The sequence below is a fragment of the Nycticebus coucang genome, chromosome 7 (assembly GCF_027406575.1).
Source record: "Nycticebus coucang isolate mNycCou1 chromosome 7, mNycCou1.pri, whole genome shotgun sequence".
Lineage (NCBI taxonomy): Eukaryota > Metazoa > Chordata > Mammalia > Primates > Lorisidae > Nycticebus > Nycticebus coucang.
In genome coordinates, this window is record NC_069786.1 from 48331315 (window position 1) to 48349477 (window position 18163).

Below are 18163 nucleotides of genomic sequence, written 5' to 3' on the forward strand. Positions count from 1 at the left end.
AGGTGTTCAAGATAAAAGGGGTAATTTCTGGAGTTGATTAACTTTTGGAGGTGGATAAAAAGGGGGGTGGCGTTGGTGGAGGGTTTAATATAGGGAACTGTCTCAAGGAGAGGAACTGAATGAGCAATGTAAGTGCTATCAGTATATAAATTAAAAGGATGATTAGTTAAGGTTAAGAAGACTTGAATTACTGAATAAAGTTCTACAAGTTGTGCTGATTTAAAAGGAGATTGGACAGTGGTGGTTTGTCCGTCTATGGTGTAGGCAGCAAGACCATTAGAGGAGCTGTCGGTAAATACAAGGCATGCCTCAGAAAGTGGTTGAGGGGAAGTTATTCTTGGAAAAATAAAAGGGTGAATTTTGCTGAATTGGAGTAATTTGTTGGCAGGGTAATGATTGTCAATCGCACCGGAAAAAGATAAACAGGTAATTGGCCACTCATCTGTGGTTTGTAAGAGCCAGTTTAGCTGGTCTTTTGTATAGGGTAATATTAACCTGTCAGGATCCTTGCCAAAGAACTGATGACTTTGTTCGCGTCCTAAACGGACAAGGCTGGCAACTAAGGTAGCATAAGGGATGAGAATCTTGGAAGGGGAAGCAGGAAGGTGGGTCCATAAGAGAGGACCATGTTGCCAAAATACTCCAGTAGGGGTATGAGGTGTGGCACAAATAATGAATGAGAAGGGTTTGTCATAAGAGATAAAAGTGACCCCTTGGTTCTGGATAGCCACCTCGATAGTTTTTAGGGCTGTTATTGCTGCAGGGGTTAAGGAGCAGGGGGAGAAGGGGTTAAGATCACCTTTAAGGATGTCGAAGAGGGGCTTGAGGTTTCCGGTGGTAAGTTTGAGATAGGGTCTAATCCAATTAATATCGCCTAAAAGTTTTTGAAAATCATTTAAGGTTTTTAAATGGCTGGTTCTTAATTGGAGTTTTTGCGTGGTGATTTTCTGATGGTGGAGCTCAAATCCTAAATAAAAATAGGGGTCTTTTAATTGAATTTTATCTGGGGCAATTTGGAGGCCTTGGTCTATTAATCTCTGTGAGAGTTGCTGACTACATAGGAGTACTTGGGAAGCATCTGCTCCTGCTAAAAGGATGTCATCCATGTAGTGAATTATATAGATAGTAGGCCATAATGTTCGAAAAGGGTCAATAATTTGGACTATAAACTTTTGGCACAGTGTTGGGCTGTTAGCCATGCCTTGAGGTAGAACTTTCCAATGGAAGCGAGGCATGGGTCCTTTGAAATTAGTTACTGGTAAGCTAAATGCAAAGCTTGCCTTGTCTTCAGGATGTAAGGGAATGGTAAAGAAGCAATCTTTGAGGTCAATTATAATCTTATAAAATCCAGTGGGGATAGCCATGGGAGTAGGCAGACCTGGTTGTAAAGCCCCCACAGAAAGCATTGTTTTATTTATTTCTCTTAAATCTTGCAGTAGTCTCCATTTGCCGGATTTCTTTTTTATGACAAAAATAGGAGTATTCCAAGGTGAAGTAGTAGGTTCAATATGGCTGGCAGCAAGCTGTTCCTGTACTAACGTTGCTGCCGCAGTTAATTTTTCTGTAGTTAATGGCCATTGATCGACCCACACCGGTTCATTGGATTTCCAAGTAATCTTATCAGCATGGGATACAGGAAGGTCAATAGCCGTCAGGGTAAATTTTCTATGCCTAGTCCAGCGTGGTTAAGATTTGTGGTTATTTGAATGGACTCTTTTATTCCTTGGGAATATTTCCCTAATCCCTGACCAGCGCGAAACCCTTGTTTTAACATTTGGTGGGTGATGGTTTCGTTCGGACTGCACATAATTAGTCTTAGTTGGGCAAGGATGTCTCTGCCTCAGAGATTGACTGGGAGGCCAGGCACAACATAAGGTTGGACAGTACCAGTGTTGCCTTCCTCGTCTGTCCATTTGAGGATTTCAGCAGTCTGTTGGGGGTTGGAGGTTTGGCCGATACCCCAGAGATGAGTTAGGGAAGTAGTGAGGGACCAGGAAGGGGGTCAGTGTTTACCGGCGATTACTGTGGCATCTGCCCCAGTGTCAAGTAATCCTTCAAAAGTTTTGCTGTTTAATTGTAGTTTAAGGAGGGGTTTTTCTTGTGTGATTTGTCTGACCCAATAGGCGTCAGAGGAACCGAGGTTATGAGTACCCCGGGTTTTTAGAGAATAAGGATGGTTGGAGGGTAAGAGGGGAAGTAATATTAGCTGAGCTATTCTTTGGCCTGGGTGAATGGTTATAGGGCCAAGGGAGGCGGAAGCAAGTATTTTAATTTCTCCAGCATAATCATTATCAATGATGCCGGGGGGAATAGTAAGGCCTTGTAGGGTGGTACTGGCACGGCCAAGAAGCAGTCCGAAAGTGTTGGGGGGCAAGGGGCCCTAAACCCCAGTAGGGAGGATTTGGATGTCCATTTCAGGTGTTAGTACTGCACAGGTGGAAGAACAGAGGTCCAGTCCTGTGCTGCCGGCAGTTGCTCGGGAGAGGGAGAGGAGGCTTGGACTTGAGGGGGCGGGTTTTGGGGGACAAACCTGATAGCCCCAGGGGTTTGTTCCCATTTGGGGGCCAGGGGCTGGCCCTGTAAGAAGTTTCCCTGCTTCTGAGGTAAGGGATTGCCCTGGGCGTCTGTTTTTGAATGGCATTTGGATGCCCAGTGTTTGCCTTGCTTGCATCGTGGACAAAGAGAGGGGGGTATGGGTCGTTCGGCCTTAGGGGCCGTGCAGTCTCTAGAAAAGTGTCCTGGTTGCTTACAATTAAAACAATTTTTTGGGTTGTTTCCCCGAGCGAACTCTTTAAGGGCGGCCCCAATAGCGAGTCCCATGGAGTGAGCGGTGCCGATACCTGCACAAAGTTTAATATAATCAGAAATGGTCTTGCTGCTGCAGTGAGGCCGTATGGCGGCTTGACATGCAGGGTTTGCATTTTTAAATGTGAGATGTTTAATGAACTTGCTTTCATTTTCTTGTTGGCCAATGAGCCTCTCAGCCACATCGGTAAGGCGGCTGATGAAATTACTATAAGGCTCGTCAGGGCCCTGTCGAATGTTAGCCAAGGAGGTAGTTGCCGATGCTTTGGGAGGTAGTTTTTTCCATGCCTTGAGGGCAGCATTCTGTATTTGGGCCAGGAGCCTGGGGGAAAATTTAGCTTGAGTAATGTTAGTATCATAGGGACTACGTCCATGAGTTTATCCCTAGTCCATTTCTTGGAGGTCTTATTTTCAAGATTACAGGCTGCTGTTTCTTTGCAGTTATCAGCATATTCAGTTCTCCAGAGGACATAATCGCCTCCAGGCAGGGTGGCACGGGTTATAAAGAATCAGTCATTTCGGGCAAGCCACCGCTCGCTCAGAGATTCAACTATAGATATAGTGAAAGGGGCTGTGGGGCCATACAGGGACACAGCAGTTTTTAATTTTTTAACATGCTTGAAATTCAAGTGGCGATACTGCTGATCGGCAGTTTCAGTTTTTTCAGCATCTGAGTCGGAGGCCTCGTGGTCATTATCTGAGGCGTCATCTGCCGAGGGCTGGTCGTCCCCATCGGAGGGAGGTTTTGGTCCTGATTTGGAAGGGGGCGGTCCCCTTTAATTTTAGTTACAGGAAAGGTGTGCAGCGCCTTTAAAGGTTTTGCTTTTGAGCTATGTTTATGGAACGTCGGGGTGGGGGTGGGGTTTAGTTCTAATTCTAAAGCACGCAACTCTTGAATGAGTTTTAAATGTTCTTTTCTTGTTTGGAGTAAGTCCTTAAGGGAGGAGACCTCTTGGCATAGTTTGCATTTGACATTTTCAATTGGAGTGTCTATGCCTAGGATCGGAGCACAAAATGGAGGGGCAGAAGCATAGGGAGGGGGATGATTTAGGACGGAGGGGCAGGGAGGCCAGTCAGAATTGTGATGCTTAGTGGCCTCCTCTTCCCAGGTGGTCGTTTCTTTGGGGGAGAGGGAGTCGGGGGGGGCTCCTCGATGGAGGGGTATAGGGAATTAACAGGAGGTTTGGGAGGTTTAGGATCGGGGGGAGTGTCAGGCTCAGGCATAGGAACAGAAACAGAAGGGCAGGCTGAGGGTGGTCTGGAGTGTTCTTTAAGAGCCTTCTTCCCTTCTTTAACAACCTCTTGGATATCAGGCCATTGGTTGTAAGTTTTTAAAATTTCATAGATCAAATTCCAGTAGGAAAATGCCTGAATGGGGATTTTTTCGGGGCTGAATGTCCTATAATAATCTTTTAGGCAATCACCAACTCTAGTCCATCTTAGAACATCAATAGTGCCTTCTTGGGGGAACCAAGGACAGATATCACCAATAAAAACAAAAAAATTTATAGAGATCTTTTTTCTTTACCCGAGTTCCTCGTGTCTTGAGGGACTCCTTGAGTCCCTGAATAAACAAGTCATGTTTACTTAACATTTGTCCCATAAATTCTTTGCTTTCTCTTACCTTGACGGATCAGACTCGCAGGTGGGCAGTCCTGCGGCGATCGTGGTGCGGATCTTCACTCACATCCTTCTTGTGGCGCGGCGATCACAGTGTGGATTTTCACTCATAACCTTTGGGTTGTGGCAATCCAATGATAAGGGTACCCTTACTGGCAGCAACGTTCGATGAGACCCCCGTACCCTCACCCCATGTTTGGGCGCCAATTGCCCCAATCCGCGGGGAATTCAGTGGGGACCTGGGGAACAAAAGGGTCAGTCGAATGAGGGGACAAGAGACATGAAAGAAAGAGAGCAAGTCAAGAGTCTGATCAAGCTCCGAAGAGTTTATTTTTTCAGCTGGGCTTCTAAGCATTCAAACGAGGAAGTAACTAAGGGCCGTTCCTAGCAGGGCAGGGAGGGGGCTAGGTTCTGAAAGATTGCTAGCGGCAAGTCCCTAAGGCGGGGAGTGCATTTCTGGGGAGTTACGCAAGAGAAAGTACTGTTGCTGTTATGGTTGAATTCCTGAGAATAGTTTGCTCGTAAAACTGCAAATCAAGCAAGGTAGCAAGGGGCATTTTTGTGAAGTGTTTTGGCTCCCGGCAACCCAGCACCATTTTTATTTATTTATTTATTTATTTTTTAATTAAATCATAGCTCTGTACATTAGTATGATCATGGGGCACCATACACTTGGTTCATAGACTGTTTGACACATTTTCATCACACTAGTTAACATAGCTTTCGTGGCATTTTCTTAGTTATTTTGCTAAGACCTTTACATTCCACATTTACTAGGATTCACATATTCCCTTGTAAGGTGCACCGCAGGTGTAATCCCATTAATCCCCCTCCCTCCACCTACCTCCCCACTCCCTCCCCTCCCTTTCCCCTTTCTCCCTATTCTTAGGTTGTAACTGGGTTATAGCTTTCATGTGAAGGTCCTACATTAGTTTCATAATAAGGGTGAGTACATTGGGTACTTTTTCTTCCATTCTTGAGACACTTTACTAAGAAGAATATGTTCCAGCTCCATCCATGTAAACATGAAAGAGGAAAAGTCTCCATCTTTTTTTAAGGCTGCATAATATTCCATGGTGTACATATACCACAATTTATGAATCCATTTGTGGATCGATGGGCACTTGGGCTTTTCCCATGACTTAGCAATTATGAATAGGGCTGCAATAAATATTCTAATACAAATACCTTTGTTATGATGTGATTTTTGGTCTTCTGGGTATATGCCCAGTAGAGGAATTACAGGATTGAATGGCAGATCTATTTTTAGATCTCTAAGTGTTCTCCATATCTCTTTCCAAAAGGAATGTATTAATTTGCAATCCCACCAGCAGTGCAAAAGTGTTCCCTTTTCTCCACATCCATGTCAACATCTCTGGTCAGTAGCAGCAAGACTGCAAACCGGAAGGGCCTTACCTGTGAACTGTTTTGGTGTCTTTGGACTTGGCACTCAGTTGAGCTGCCTTGGGGCGAGCCTGAGCGGGAATGCCATTTTCTAAAGCCCCAGTCTGAGCCGCTGATCCAGACGGAGTTAATAGTGTTTGGCTGTGGGCCACAGGGAGCCATTGTGAGCGATATGCCCCAGCAAGCTCCGCCCTCAGGGTCGCAGAGCTAGAATCGGGTGGGAGCTGGTAACCCAGCACCGAGTAGCCTAAGGGTGGGGTCTGAGCCGCCTTGCAGCCCTAACCCTCAGGGGCAGAGTGAGACTGGTTTTGGCACACTGGGTAAGTGGATAGCCACTTCAGCAGTGATTCCAGGAACAAGCACTTTCCTGGGAAGGCTTCTACTCAGCAAGTTTACAAGTTCAAAGTGCCTTTTAAGTGGGCTGAAGAGAGATTCATGGTGTCTACCTGCTGGGGTTTGAGAAATCAGCAACCTCCAGTCATATCAGAACTGTGATTAACATCTCATACCCCAGAAGACCATGTGTTGCCCAGACAATATTCAACAACATATACATACTGCTTTGTTTTTGGTTGTGTGGTTTTTTTTTTTTTTTTTTGGTTTGGTTGTCTTTTTGCTGTATTTTGACGTTGTTGATGTTGTTTTGTTTTTTAATTTCAACCTTTTCCGTACAGATCTTTTTCTTTCCCAATTTTTTTAGTTTAATTATAATTTCCCATTGCTGCCTTTTTTAATAACTAGAACTTCATTTTTGCTAGTGTTTATACCGCTATTATTTGGTTTTTCACCCAATTTTATTGCGTAAATTTTTCTGTTTGCTTGTTTTGGTTTGATTTATAGCATTTTTGTCTTTCCTCTTTACTTGGTGGAGGTGGGTGTCTGATCAGGTTAGCAAAGAGCTGCTGACCTCAAGGGAACCACCCAACTGGGCACCGCCAGAAGGTGGGTTTTTTTTAAGGTTGTGTCAAAGTACCCTACTGTACACCTATATTGCTCTGTCTCCCTATTTCTGTGCCTCTCTTCTTTTTGTCAATATTCCTTTTACCCATCCCCTCTCCTTTCTCTATTTTTTTTTTCTTTTCACTCAGTCCTCCTTTCTTTCATCCCTTTCTTGCTCTTCAACTTTCTCACCCTTCTGGTCCTGTACCAAAAGGACTCATTTAACCCTTAGTCCACAGGCACGAGAACTTAAAGAGCAAGAGGAAGTTAAAGGAAAATTAGGGCAAGGAAACACATAAAAGAAATCACTCATGAGGAAGAATCGGCAGAAAACTCAAGGCAACATGAAGAACCAGTCCAGAACAACCCTGCCAAGGGACCATGAGGTAGCCACTGCAGAGGATTCCACCGGTACAGAAATGTTAGGAATGACAGAAAGGGAATTTAGAATACACATGTTGAAAACAATGAAAGAATTGATGGAAACAATGAAGGAAACTGCTAATAAAGTGGAAAATAACGAAAAGGAAATCCAAAAACAGAATCAAATAAAAGATGAATGATACGAAGAATATAAAAAGGATATAGCAGAGCTGAAGGAAATGAAACAGTCAATTAGGGAACTTAAAGATGCAATGGAAAGTATCAGCAACAGGTTAGACCATGCAGAAGAAGGAATTTCAGAGGTAGAAGACAAAGTTCTTGAGATAACTCAGATAGTCAAAGAGGCAGAAAAGAAGAGAGAGAAAGCAGAATGTTCACTGTCAGAATTATGGGACTTTATGAAGTGTTCCAACATACGAGTTATAGGAATTCCAGAAGGGGAAGAAGAATGCCCCAGAGGAATGGAAGCCATACTAGAGAATATTATAAAAGAAAATTTCCCAAATATCACCAAAGATTCTGACACATTGCTTTCAGAGGGCTATCGGATCCCAGGTCACCTCAACTCTAACCGAGCTTCTCCAAGACACATTGTGATGAAGACAAAGTCAAGACAAAAGAAAAGATTCTGCAAGATGCCAGGAGTAAGCGCCAGTTGACCTACAGGGGCAAATCCATCAGAGTGACTGCAGACTTCTCTAATGAAACTTTCCAAGCAAGAAGACAATGGTCATCTACCTTTAATCTACTTAAACAGAACAATTTCCAGCCCAGAATTCTGTACCCTGCTAAGCTAAGTGTCAAACTTGACGGAGAAATCAAATCATTTACGGATATACAAACATTGAGAAAATTCGCCACAACAAGACCAGCTCTACAGGAAATACTTCAACCTGTTCTGCACACTGACCACCTCAATGGATCAGCAGCAAAGTACGAACCTAGAAATTAAAGGACAGAACCTAACCTCCACATTGATGCAAAAGATAAAACTAAGAAATGAACTCAAACAAAATAAGACGAATAGAATACTACCACACTTATCAATTATCTCAATAAATGTTAATGGTTGAATTCCCCACTGAACAGACATAGATTGGCTGACTGGATTAAAAAACACAAGCCATCCATTTGCTGTCTGCAAGAAACACACCTGGCTTCAAAAGACAAAGCTCCGAGTCAAGGGTTGGAAGATTATTTTTCAGGCAAATGGCATTCAGAAGAAAAGAGGAGTTGCAATCTTATTTTCAGATTCACGTGGATTTAAAGCAACTAAAGTAAAAAAAGACAAAGATGGTCACTTTATATTGGTCAAGGGAAAAATACAACAAGAAGATGTTTCAATTCTAAATATTTATGCACTCAATTTAAATACTCCCAGATTCTTGAAACAGACCTTACTCAGTCTGAGCAATATGATATCTGATAATACCATAATAAGAGGGGACTTTAACACTCCTCTTACAGAGCTGGACAGATCCTCTAAACAGAAATTAAACAAAGATATTAGAGATTTAAATGAGACCCTAGAACAACTGTGCTTGATAGACGCATATAGAACACTCCACCCCAAAGATAAAGAATATATATTCTTCTCATCACCCCATGGAACATTCTCCAAAATTGATCATACCCTGGGACACAAAACAAATATCAACAGAATCAAAAGAATTGAAATTTTACCTTGTATCTTCTCAGACCATAAGGCACTAAAGGTGGAACTCAACTCTAACAAAAACGCTTGACCCCACACAAAGGCATCGAAATTAAACAATCTTCTGTTGAATAATAGATGGGTTCAGGAGGAAGTAAAACAGGAAATCATTAACTTCCTTGAGCATAACAACAATGAAGACACAAGCTACCAAAACCTGTGGGATAGTGCAAAAGCAGTTTTGAGAGGAAAATTCATTGCTATATATGCCTACATTCGAAAAACAGAAAGAGAGCGCATCAACAATCTCACAAGCCATCTTATGGAATTAGAAAAAGGAGAACAATCGAAGCCTAAACTCAGTAGAAGAAAAGAAATATCCAAAATCAAATCAGAGATCAATGAAATTGAAAACAAAAGAATCATTCAGAAAATTAATGAAACAAGGAGTTGGTTTTTTGAAAAAATAAATAAAATAGATAAACCATTGGCCAGACTTATGAGGAATAGAAAAGTAAAATCTCTAGTAACCTCAATCAGAAATGATAAAGGGGAAATAACAACTGATCCCACAGAGATACAAGAGATCATCTCTGAATACTACCAGAAACTCTATGCCAAGAAATTTGAAAATGTGAAGGAAATGGATCAATATTTGGAATCACACCCTCTCCCTAGACTTAGCCAGGAAGAAATAGAGCTCCTGAAGAGACCAATTTCAAGCACTGAGATCAAAGAAACAATAAAAAATCTTCCAACCAAAAAATGCCCTGGTCCAGATGGCTTCACTCCAGAATTCTATCATCTTCAAGGAAGAGCTTATTCCTGTACTGCAGAAATTATTCCAAAAAATTGAGGAAGAAGGAATCTTCCCCAACACATTCTATGAAGCAAACATCGCCCTGATACCAAAACCAGGAAAAGACCTAAACAAAAAGGAGAATTTCAGACAAATCTCACTCATGAATATAGATGCAAAAATGCTCAACAAAATCCTAGCCAATAGATTACAGCTTATCATCAAAAAAGTCATTCATCATGATCCAGTAGGCTTCATTCCAGGGATGCAAGGCTGGTTTAACATACGCAAGTCCATAAACGTTATCCACCATATTAACAGAGGCAAAAATAAAGATCACATGATCCTCTCAATAGATGCAGAAAAAGCATTTGATAAAAATTCAGCATCCTTTTCTAATCAGCACACTGAAGAGTACAGGTATAGGTGGCACATTTCTAAAACTGATCGAAGCTATCTATGACAAACCCACAGCTAGTATATTACTAAATGGAGTAAAACTGAAAGCTTTTCCTCTTAGAACTGGAACCAGACAAGGTTGTCCTCTGTCACCTTTACTATTCAACATGGTGCTGGAAGTTCTAGCCAATACAATTAGGCAAGACAAGGTAATAAAGAGAATCCAAAGGGGAGCAGAGGAGGTCAAACTCTCCCTCTTTGCTGATGACATGATCTTATACTTAGAGAACCCCAAAGACTCCACCACAAAACTCCTAGAAGTCATCAAAAAGACAGTAATGTTTCCGGGTATAAAATCGATGTCCACAAGTCAGTAGCCTTTGTGTACACCAATAACAGTCAAGATGAGAAGCTAATAAAGGACACAACTTCCTTCACCATAGTTTCAAAGACAATGAAATACTTAGGAATATACCTAATGAAGGAGGTGAAGGACCTCTATAAGGAAAATTATGAAATCCTCAGAAAGGAAGTAGCAGAGGATATTAACAAATGGAAGAACATACCATGCTCATGGATGGGAAGAATCAACATTATTAAAATGTCTATACTTCCAAAGCAATCTACCTATTCAATGCCATTCCTATCAAAATACCAACATCGTACTTTCAAGATTTGGAGAAAATTATTCTGCCTTTTGTATGGAACTGGAAAAAACCCCGTATAGCTAAGGCAGTTCTTAGCATTAAAAATAAAGTTGGGGGCATCAGCATACCAGATTTTAATCTGTACTACAAAGCCATAGTGCTCAAGACAGCATGGTACTGGCACAAAAACAGAGATATAGACACTTGGAATCAAATTGAAAACCAAGAAATGAAACTAACATCTTAGAACCAACTAATCTTCAATAAACCAAACAAGAACATACCTTGGGGGAAAGATTCCCTATTCAATAAATGGTGTTGGGAGAACTGGATGTCTATATGTAAAAAACTGAAACTGGACCCACACCTTTCCCCACTCACAAAAGTTGATTCAAGATCGATAAAGGACTTAAATTTAAGGCATGAAACAAGAAAAATCCTCAAAGAAAGCATAGGAAAAACACTGGAAGAAATTGGCCTGGGGAAAGACTTCATGAAGAAGACTGCCATGGCAATTGCAACAACAAAAATAAACAAATGGGACTTCATTAAACTGAAAAGCTTCTGTACAGCTAAGGAGACAATAACCAAAGCAAAGAGACAACCTACACAATGGGAAAGGATATTTGCATATTTTCGATCAGACAAAAGCTTGATAACTAGGATCTATAGAGAACTCAAATTAATCCACATGAAAAAAGCCAACAATCCCATATATCAATGGGCAAGAGACATGAATGGAACCTTCTCTAAAGATGAGAGATGAATGGCTAACAAACACATGAAAAAATGTTCATCATCTCTATATATTAGAGAAATGCAAATCAAAACAACCCTGAGATATCATCTAACCCCAGTGAGAATTGTCCTCATCACAAAATCTCAAAACTACAGATGCTGGTGTGGATGTGGAGAGAAGGGAACACTTTTACACTGCTGGTGGGACTGCAAACTAGTACAACCTTTCTGGAAGGAAGTATGGAGAAACCTCAAAGAACTCAAGCTAGACCTCCCATTTGATCCTGCAATCCCATTACTGGGCATCTACCCAGAAGGAAAAAAATCCTTTTATCATAAGGACACTTGTACTAGACTGTTTATTGCAGCTCAATTTACAATTGCCAAAATGTGTAAACAGCCTAAATGCCCACCAACCCAGGAATGGATTAACAAGCTGTGGTATATGTATACCATGGAATACTATTCAGCCATTAAAAACAATGGAGACTTTACATCCTTCGTATTAACCTGGATGGACGTGGAAGACATTATTCTTAGTCAAGCATCACAAGAATGGAGAAGCATGAATCCTATGTACTCAATTTTGATATGAGGACAATTAATGATAATTAAGGTTATGGGGGGGATGAAAAGCAGAAAGAGGGATGGAGGGAGTGGGGTGGGGCTTTGGTGTGTGTCACACTTTATGGGGGCAAGACATGATTGCAAGTGGGACTTTGCCTAACAATTGCAATCAATGTAACCTGGCTTATTGTACCCTCAATGAATCCCCAACAATAAAAAAAGAAATAAATACAAATAAAAATAAATAAAAAAGTAAATTGAGGTGCGTTGTGGTTAGGTTCATAAATATTAATAATTGAGATCTCATCATATTGAGTATTACCTTTAACAAATATGAAGTGTCCATCCTTATCCTTAATTATTTTGTTTGGTTTAAAGCCTATTGTGTCCGCGAACAGGATTGCAACTCCTGCTTTTTTCTGCTTTCCATTTGCCTGGAATATAGATGACCATCCCTTCACCTTGAGACTATATCTGTCTTTTAATGTAAGATGCGAATCTTGGATGCAGCAGATATCTGGCTTGAGTTTTTGTATCCAGTCCGCCAACCTATGCCTCTTTAGAGGACAATGTAAACCATTCACATTAATTGAGAGTATTGATAAGCCTTTCGAGAGACGGGTGGGCATTTTTAATCCTTTTGTGACTGTGGAAGTTGGAATTTGATCAAAAATTTTTTGGGTTGGTTTACTTTTGTGGTGGAGAATTACGCTGGTCTTTATGGAGAATAGGTCTAATAATGTCCTGGAGAGCTGGTTTAGTTGTGGCAAATTTCTTCAACATGTGAATGTCGTTGAAGTATTTAATTTCTCCATCATAAATGAAGCTCAGTTTAGCTGGGTACAGGATCCTGGGTTGAAAGTTATTTTATTTTAGGAGATTAAAAGTCGATGACCATCCTCTTCTAGCTTGAAAGGTTTCAGCATGGAGATCTGCTGTTATTCTGATATTCTTCCCTTTGTAGGTAATGGTTTTCTTCCGTCTGGCAGCTTTCAGAATTTTCTCCTTCATATTAACTTTAGTGAAATTGATTATGATGTGTCTGGGGGATGTCTTATTTGGGTTGAGTCATGCTGGAGTTCTGAAACTGTCTGCTATCTGAATTTCGGAATCTCTTGGCATGTCTGGAAAGTTCTTCTTCATAATCTCATGGAGAAGAGACTCTATGCCTTGTGAAGCCACTTTGTCACTTTCAGGGATCCCTATAAGACGAATATTGGTTTTCTTCAAATTATCCGAGAGCTCTCTGAGAGAGTCATCTGTTTTTGCTCTCCATTTCTCTTCTTCTTTGAAGGTTTGGGAGCATTCGAAAGCTTTGTCTTCAATGTCAGAAATCCTTTCTTCTGCTTGCTCCATTCTATTACTGAGGGATTCTACTGTGTTTCTCAGATCTTTGAGGGATGCAACTTCTTGTCTCAATGTGTCAAAATCTTTGGTCATTTGGTCTTTGAATCTGTTGAATTCTTGAGATAACTTTTGGAATTCTAATTCGATCTTATTTGCTGTCCAGATCCTGAATTCAATTTCTGACATCTCAGCTATTTGTTTGTGCATGGGGTCTTGTGCTGTTTGTGCCCCATTGATCCTTGGGGGAGTTGATCTACTCTGATTATTCATATTGCCAGATTTTTTCTGTTGATTTTGCCTCATGATTGTTTTTCACCATTGCCTCTGGCCATCCTCAGAGTTGGGGAGGTGTTTCTCCAAGATTAGACCCCAGCAGGATCACTCTATTGTTGCTGGATCTTTGTAGGGAGTGACCCTGTGTAGTTCTTCTGGGGCTGCTCTAGCTAGGGAGTTCTGGTTGTGGAGGCAGCTCTGGTTTGTGACACACCCAGATTCAGCAACAGGGCTGGGGGTGGTGCGCACGGTTCTGGGAGTGCCAGGCGCCCAGTGACTTTGACACAGAGAGCCCAAGGCTCCAGCAGTCTCTGGCCAGGAGAAGAGCTCTGCGCAGAGGCAGGGAGGGCTCCAAAGGGCATGTAGCTACCAGAGTCCCTGTCCAGATGAATGGGCTAGTGTGGAAGCTGGGAGGACACAGGAGGGAGGACGCAGGGTTGCGTGGCTCCCGCAGTTCCTGGTCAGGGAATGCGGAGGCCTTGTGGGTGTGGGTCACCCATCAGGGGTCGCTGCACAGCTCTTATGGAGGTCTGGGCAGTGCCAAGCCCAAGAGTTTGAGGTTGCTATGAGCTGTGACTTTACAGCACTCTACGCAGGGCAACAGCCCAAGGCTCCAGTGTGCCAAAACCGTCTCACTCTGCCCCTAAGGATTAAGGCTGTAAGGCAGCTCAGTTCCCGCCTTTAGGCTGCTAAGTCAGTAGGTTACTTTGACCCGCCCAATCCTTGCTCTGATACCCTGAGGGCGGAGCTTGCCTGGGCAGTTCTTTCACAATGGCTTCCTGTGCCCAGCTCAGTGGCTCAGTCTGGGGCCCCAGACAATGCCCAAAGTTCTCCACACTCCTGCTCAAGCTCTCCCCAAGGCAGTTCAACTGAGTGCCAAGTCTAAGAACACCGAAACAGTTCACAGGTAAGGCCTTTCCAGTTTGCAGTCTCACTGCTTCTTGTACTTACGGTTGCCGGAGTGATTAGGTCGATTGAACACACGCAACCACTTGCCAGTTTTCCACTGTTTTTGTCCTCCTCTTGGGGTCCAGAAGTCCCTTGCTGGCTCCCTGTATCCTCAAAGGGATGATTATAGGCAGATCCCACCGGCTAGAGATGCCTGGAGTCTTGTCTCCCCAGACTCGCTGTTCCCAGTTGCAGGGAAGCTGTTACTCGGCCGCCATCTTTAACCTTAGCCCCTAAACAACGTTTTCTAAAGGCCAGTAAGTTTGAGATTTTCTGGTATTTTTGAAATTAAAAAGACTTTCATAAAATAAGTCTATTTCTTTAAGGAACTGAGAAATAATTTTGAGATATTTTAAATTGTTTTACAAATAAATTCAAAGATGTTTTCCTGGCTTCCCTGCCCCCCCCAACAAAAAACACACACAGACACACAGACACACATATAATTGAATAGCCCTCCTCCTTTCCTCCTACCCCTGCCTTTGTTTGAAATACTCTAGATTTTTTTTTAAATGTTGAATTATTCATAATACAAACATATGAAACCAACTTATAGCAATCCAAGAACAAATATTTCTCTCAGAAAGGAATTGGTTTATACTGTTGTGGGGCTCACTAGGTACAAAGAGATATCCCAAGGGATCTTCTATATCCTTATCTCCATTGTTCAGTAGTAGCCCAGTTTCCACTTGATAGTCAGAATCCATCAACCCAGGTCATATAGTGGAAACCTTCTTTGTTGAGTCAGAGACATGAAGAGCCTAAAGTCGCTGGGGGGAAGTCTTAACTTCTAGTGCAATGAAATCACTGTGTTTCCTGGTGGAAGCATTCCTCCCCTAGGAGCATAAAATCTTTACATTAGCAAAGCATAAGGTCAAAAAAACAGGACACAAAAATTTTGCTTGTGAATTACTAAGGCTAAATGGGATTTTTGTCTCTCCCATTTACATCCCTTGATTCCTGGACCTTTGAATCCTGGCTATGGAAAAAGAGCGTAATATATTGTATGCTGACTTGCAGCACAAACAGTCTCCTAGAGAACATTTGCCTCAGCCCTGCTGGTATTGCTACCTAGCTGGTGCTGTAATTGAATCTTCAAAAGGCTGTGCCACAATTTGTCAAGCCAGCCACTTCAGGACGATGAGGAACATGGTAATTCCAGGAGTATGAGCCCATAGCTATACTTCATTTGCTGGGAAGTGAGTTCCTTAATTAGAAGCAGTACTGTGTAGAATACCAGGATTGTGGATAAGGCATTCTGCAAATTCATGGATGATAGTTTTGGCACAAGCATTATGTGCAGGAAAGGCCAATTTATATTCAGAGTAACTATTCCAGTAAGAATAAAACACCACCCCTTCAATGCTGGAAGCCGTCCAATATAGCCAACCTGCCACAAGGGCTGGCTGATCACTCCAGGGACTTGGTGTTGGTCTCTGCTGCTGGCAGTTGGGCCCTGAGCAGTGGCTGTAGCCAGGTCAACCTTGGAGAGTGGGAGTCCATGCTGCTGAGCCTTGTATAACCTCTGTTCCTGCCAGAATGGTCATTTTGTTCATGACCCCACTGGGCAATGACAATATTAGCTGGGGAAAGAGGCTGGTTGGTAGCCAAAGAATAGGCCATCCTGTCCTTTGGATTATTAAAATTCTCCTCTGGCCCCTACCATCATAGGTCTTGCATAATACTTCTGCTCTTACATCCCAATCTCCCTAAGTTTTTCAATGTGTTCCTCTACAGTATACCAGGGCAGTTATGGGCATTTCAACTTCTTTAGTGTACGATGCCTTTGGGTCCATGTTTTCTTAACCAAACAGAGCCTTTCCTAACCTTTCAAGCTAAGATGCTGAGTCCAGAATCTCTGCTTGTGAAGCTATATATCAATAAATTCAGCCTGCTTAAACTTTATATTTCTGCCACCATTACCCCACTCCCTTAATATTTATTGTATTTATTCTCACACATAGTCCTCATTTTTATGTCTTTATAAACTGTAAAATCATGCAGTTCATGTATAAAACACATACTTTGGGGTCGTGCTTATGTTCCACCCTTTAGGGCTTGCTGGGATTTAAGTCTAATTTTAGATCTAAAAGCAAGGGTGGGGATGCCAGTTGCTGGTCTTAAGAGAATCAGCAGGTCCTTGCAGGGCACTTGCCTCAGGAGAGGACATTACAGGTTCTTCAGGCAAAGCAGGATTAACCACTATAGACCAGGGTGCAAGGGTTGCTTGTACTGGCGGAATTTAAGACTTCAATGTTCCCAGCTTCATTACTATCTTCCCAAATGTCCGTATTCCAATTATTAGGATCCTCTTCCTTCCCAATCAATACCTTCATTTTAACAGAAGTTATCTAGTGAAGTTCAGAATTCAATTTGCATTGTAATTTAGCCACTTGCATAATGATACTGTGGATTTGGTTTGCAGAAATCTCAGCCCTACAGCCACAGGAGATGAGGATTTCTTTCATGCCAGACTTAAGAGACTTTGAGGTCATTTATGCAGAGATTGAGCTGGTAATTTAAAGCCCAGACCTCATCTGTTTCTTTTCCCACTTCTTCTCTCACTTCTTCTAGTACAATTAGGAGCAACCCGTCAATCTCATTGTATTGTTTAGTTTGACCAAAATGTTCAAGGTATCAAATACATAGTCACCCAGAGCCTCACCTTCTGAAGATATTTGATTAGGAGTATACAATGGTGTTGTTTTGCATATCTCTATTGCTATATTACACTATGGACTGTAAGTATCCTCTTTACCACTGGAAACAGTCTTCAGTGCTTTAAATTTAATCAGATTAGAGAATCAGTTTCAGGAAACCCTGAACTAATCTTAAAGAAAACTCATTCTTAAGATTCTGTTTCTCTAAAATCATTACAGATACCAAACTCTGTATCAGTCAGAGAAGCAGTTATTTATTTATTACTAACTTACTTATTTACTCATTTGATTTCTTATTTATTGTAAAGGGTTGAGAATAAACCTCCTACCTCTTCTAGGGCTTTGTGAGATAGGAGTTGATGAGATAGGAGTTGTAGACACAAGAGTTATAGACACAGGAGAGGGAATGGATGTAATTGTCTGAATGTCCAGGTGAAGAAAAAAGTACTGTGAAGATTTATGAGAAATTAGAATCACTTTTTTTTTTAAAATGAAGGTTTAAGAATTGTCTTAAAAATAGAGTTCATTATGGTCAGGCGTGGTGCCACACGCCTGTAATCCTAGCACTCTGGGAGGCCGAGGTGGGTGGATTGCCTGAGCTCACAGGTTTGAGATCAGCCTGAACAAGAGTGAGACTCCATCTCAAAAAATAGCCGGGCATTGTGGCGGGAGCTTATAGTCCCAGCTACTTGGGAGGCTGAGGCAAGAGAATAGCTTGAGCTCAAGAGTCTGAGGTTGCTATGAGCTATGACGCCATGCACTCTAGGGAGGGTGACAAAGTAAGACTCTGTGTCAAAATATATATACACACACAGTGGCTTAGTAAACTTTTAAAAATAGAGAAAAAATACAAAGAAGAGAATAGAGATTATGCATAAACCAAACACCAAGAGATAACCATTACTGGAATGTTGATATACATCCCATCATATTGAGAATAATACAGCAACCTCCTACCATCCAGATTTTAAAAAATATG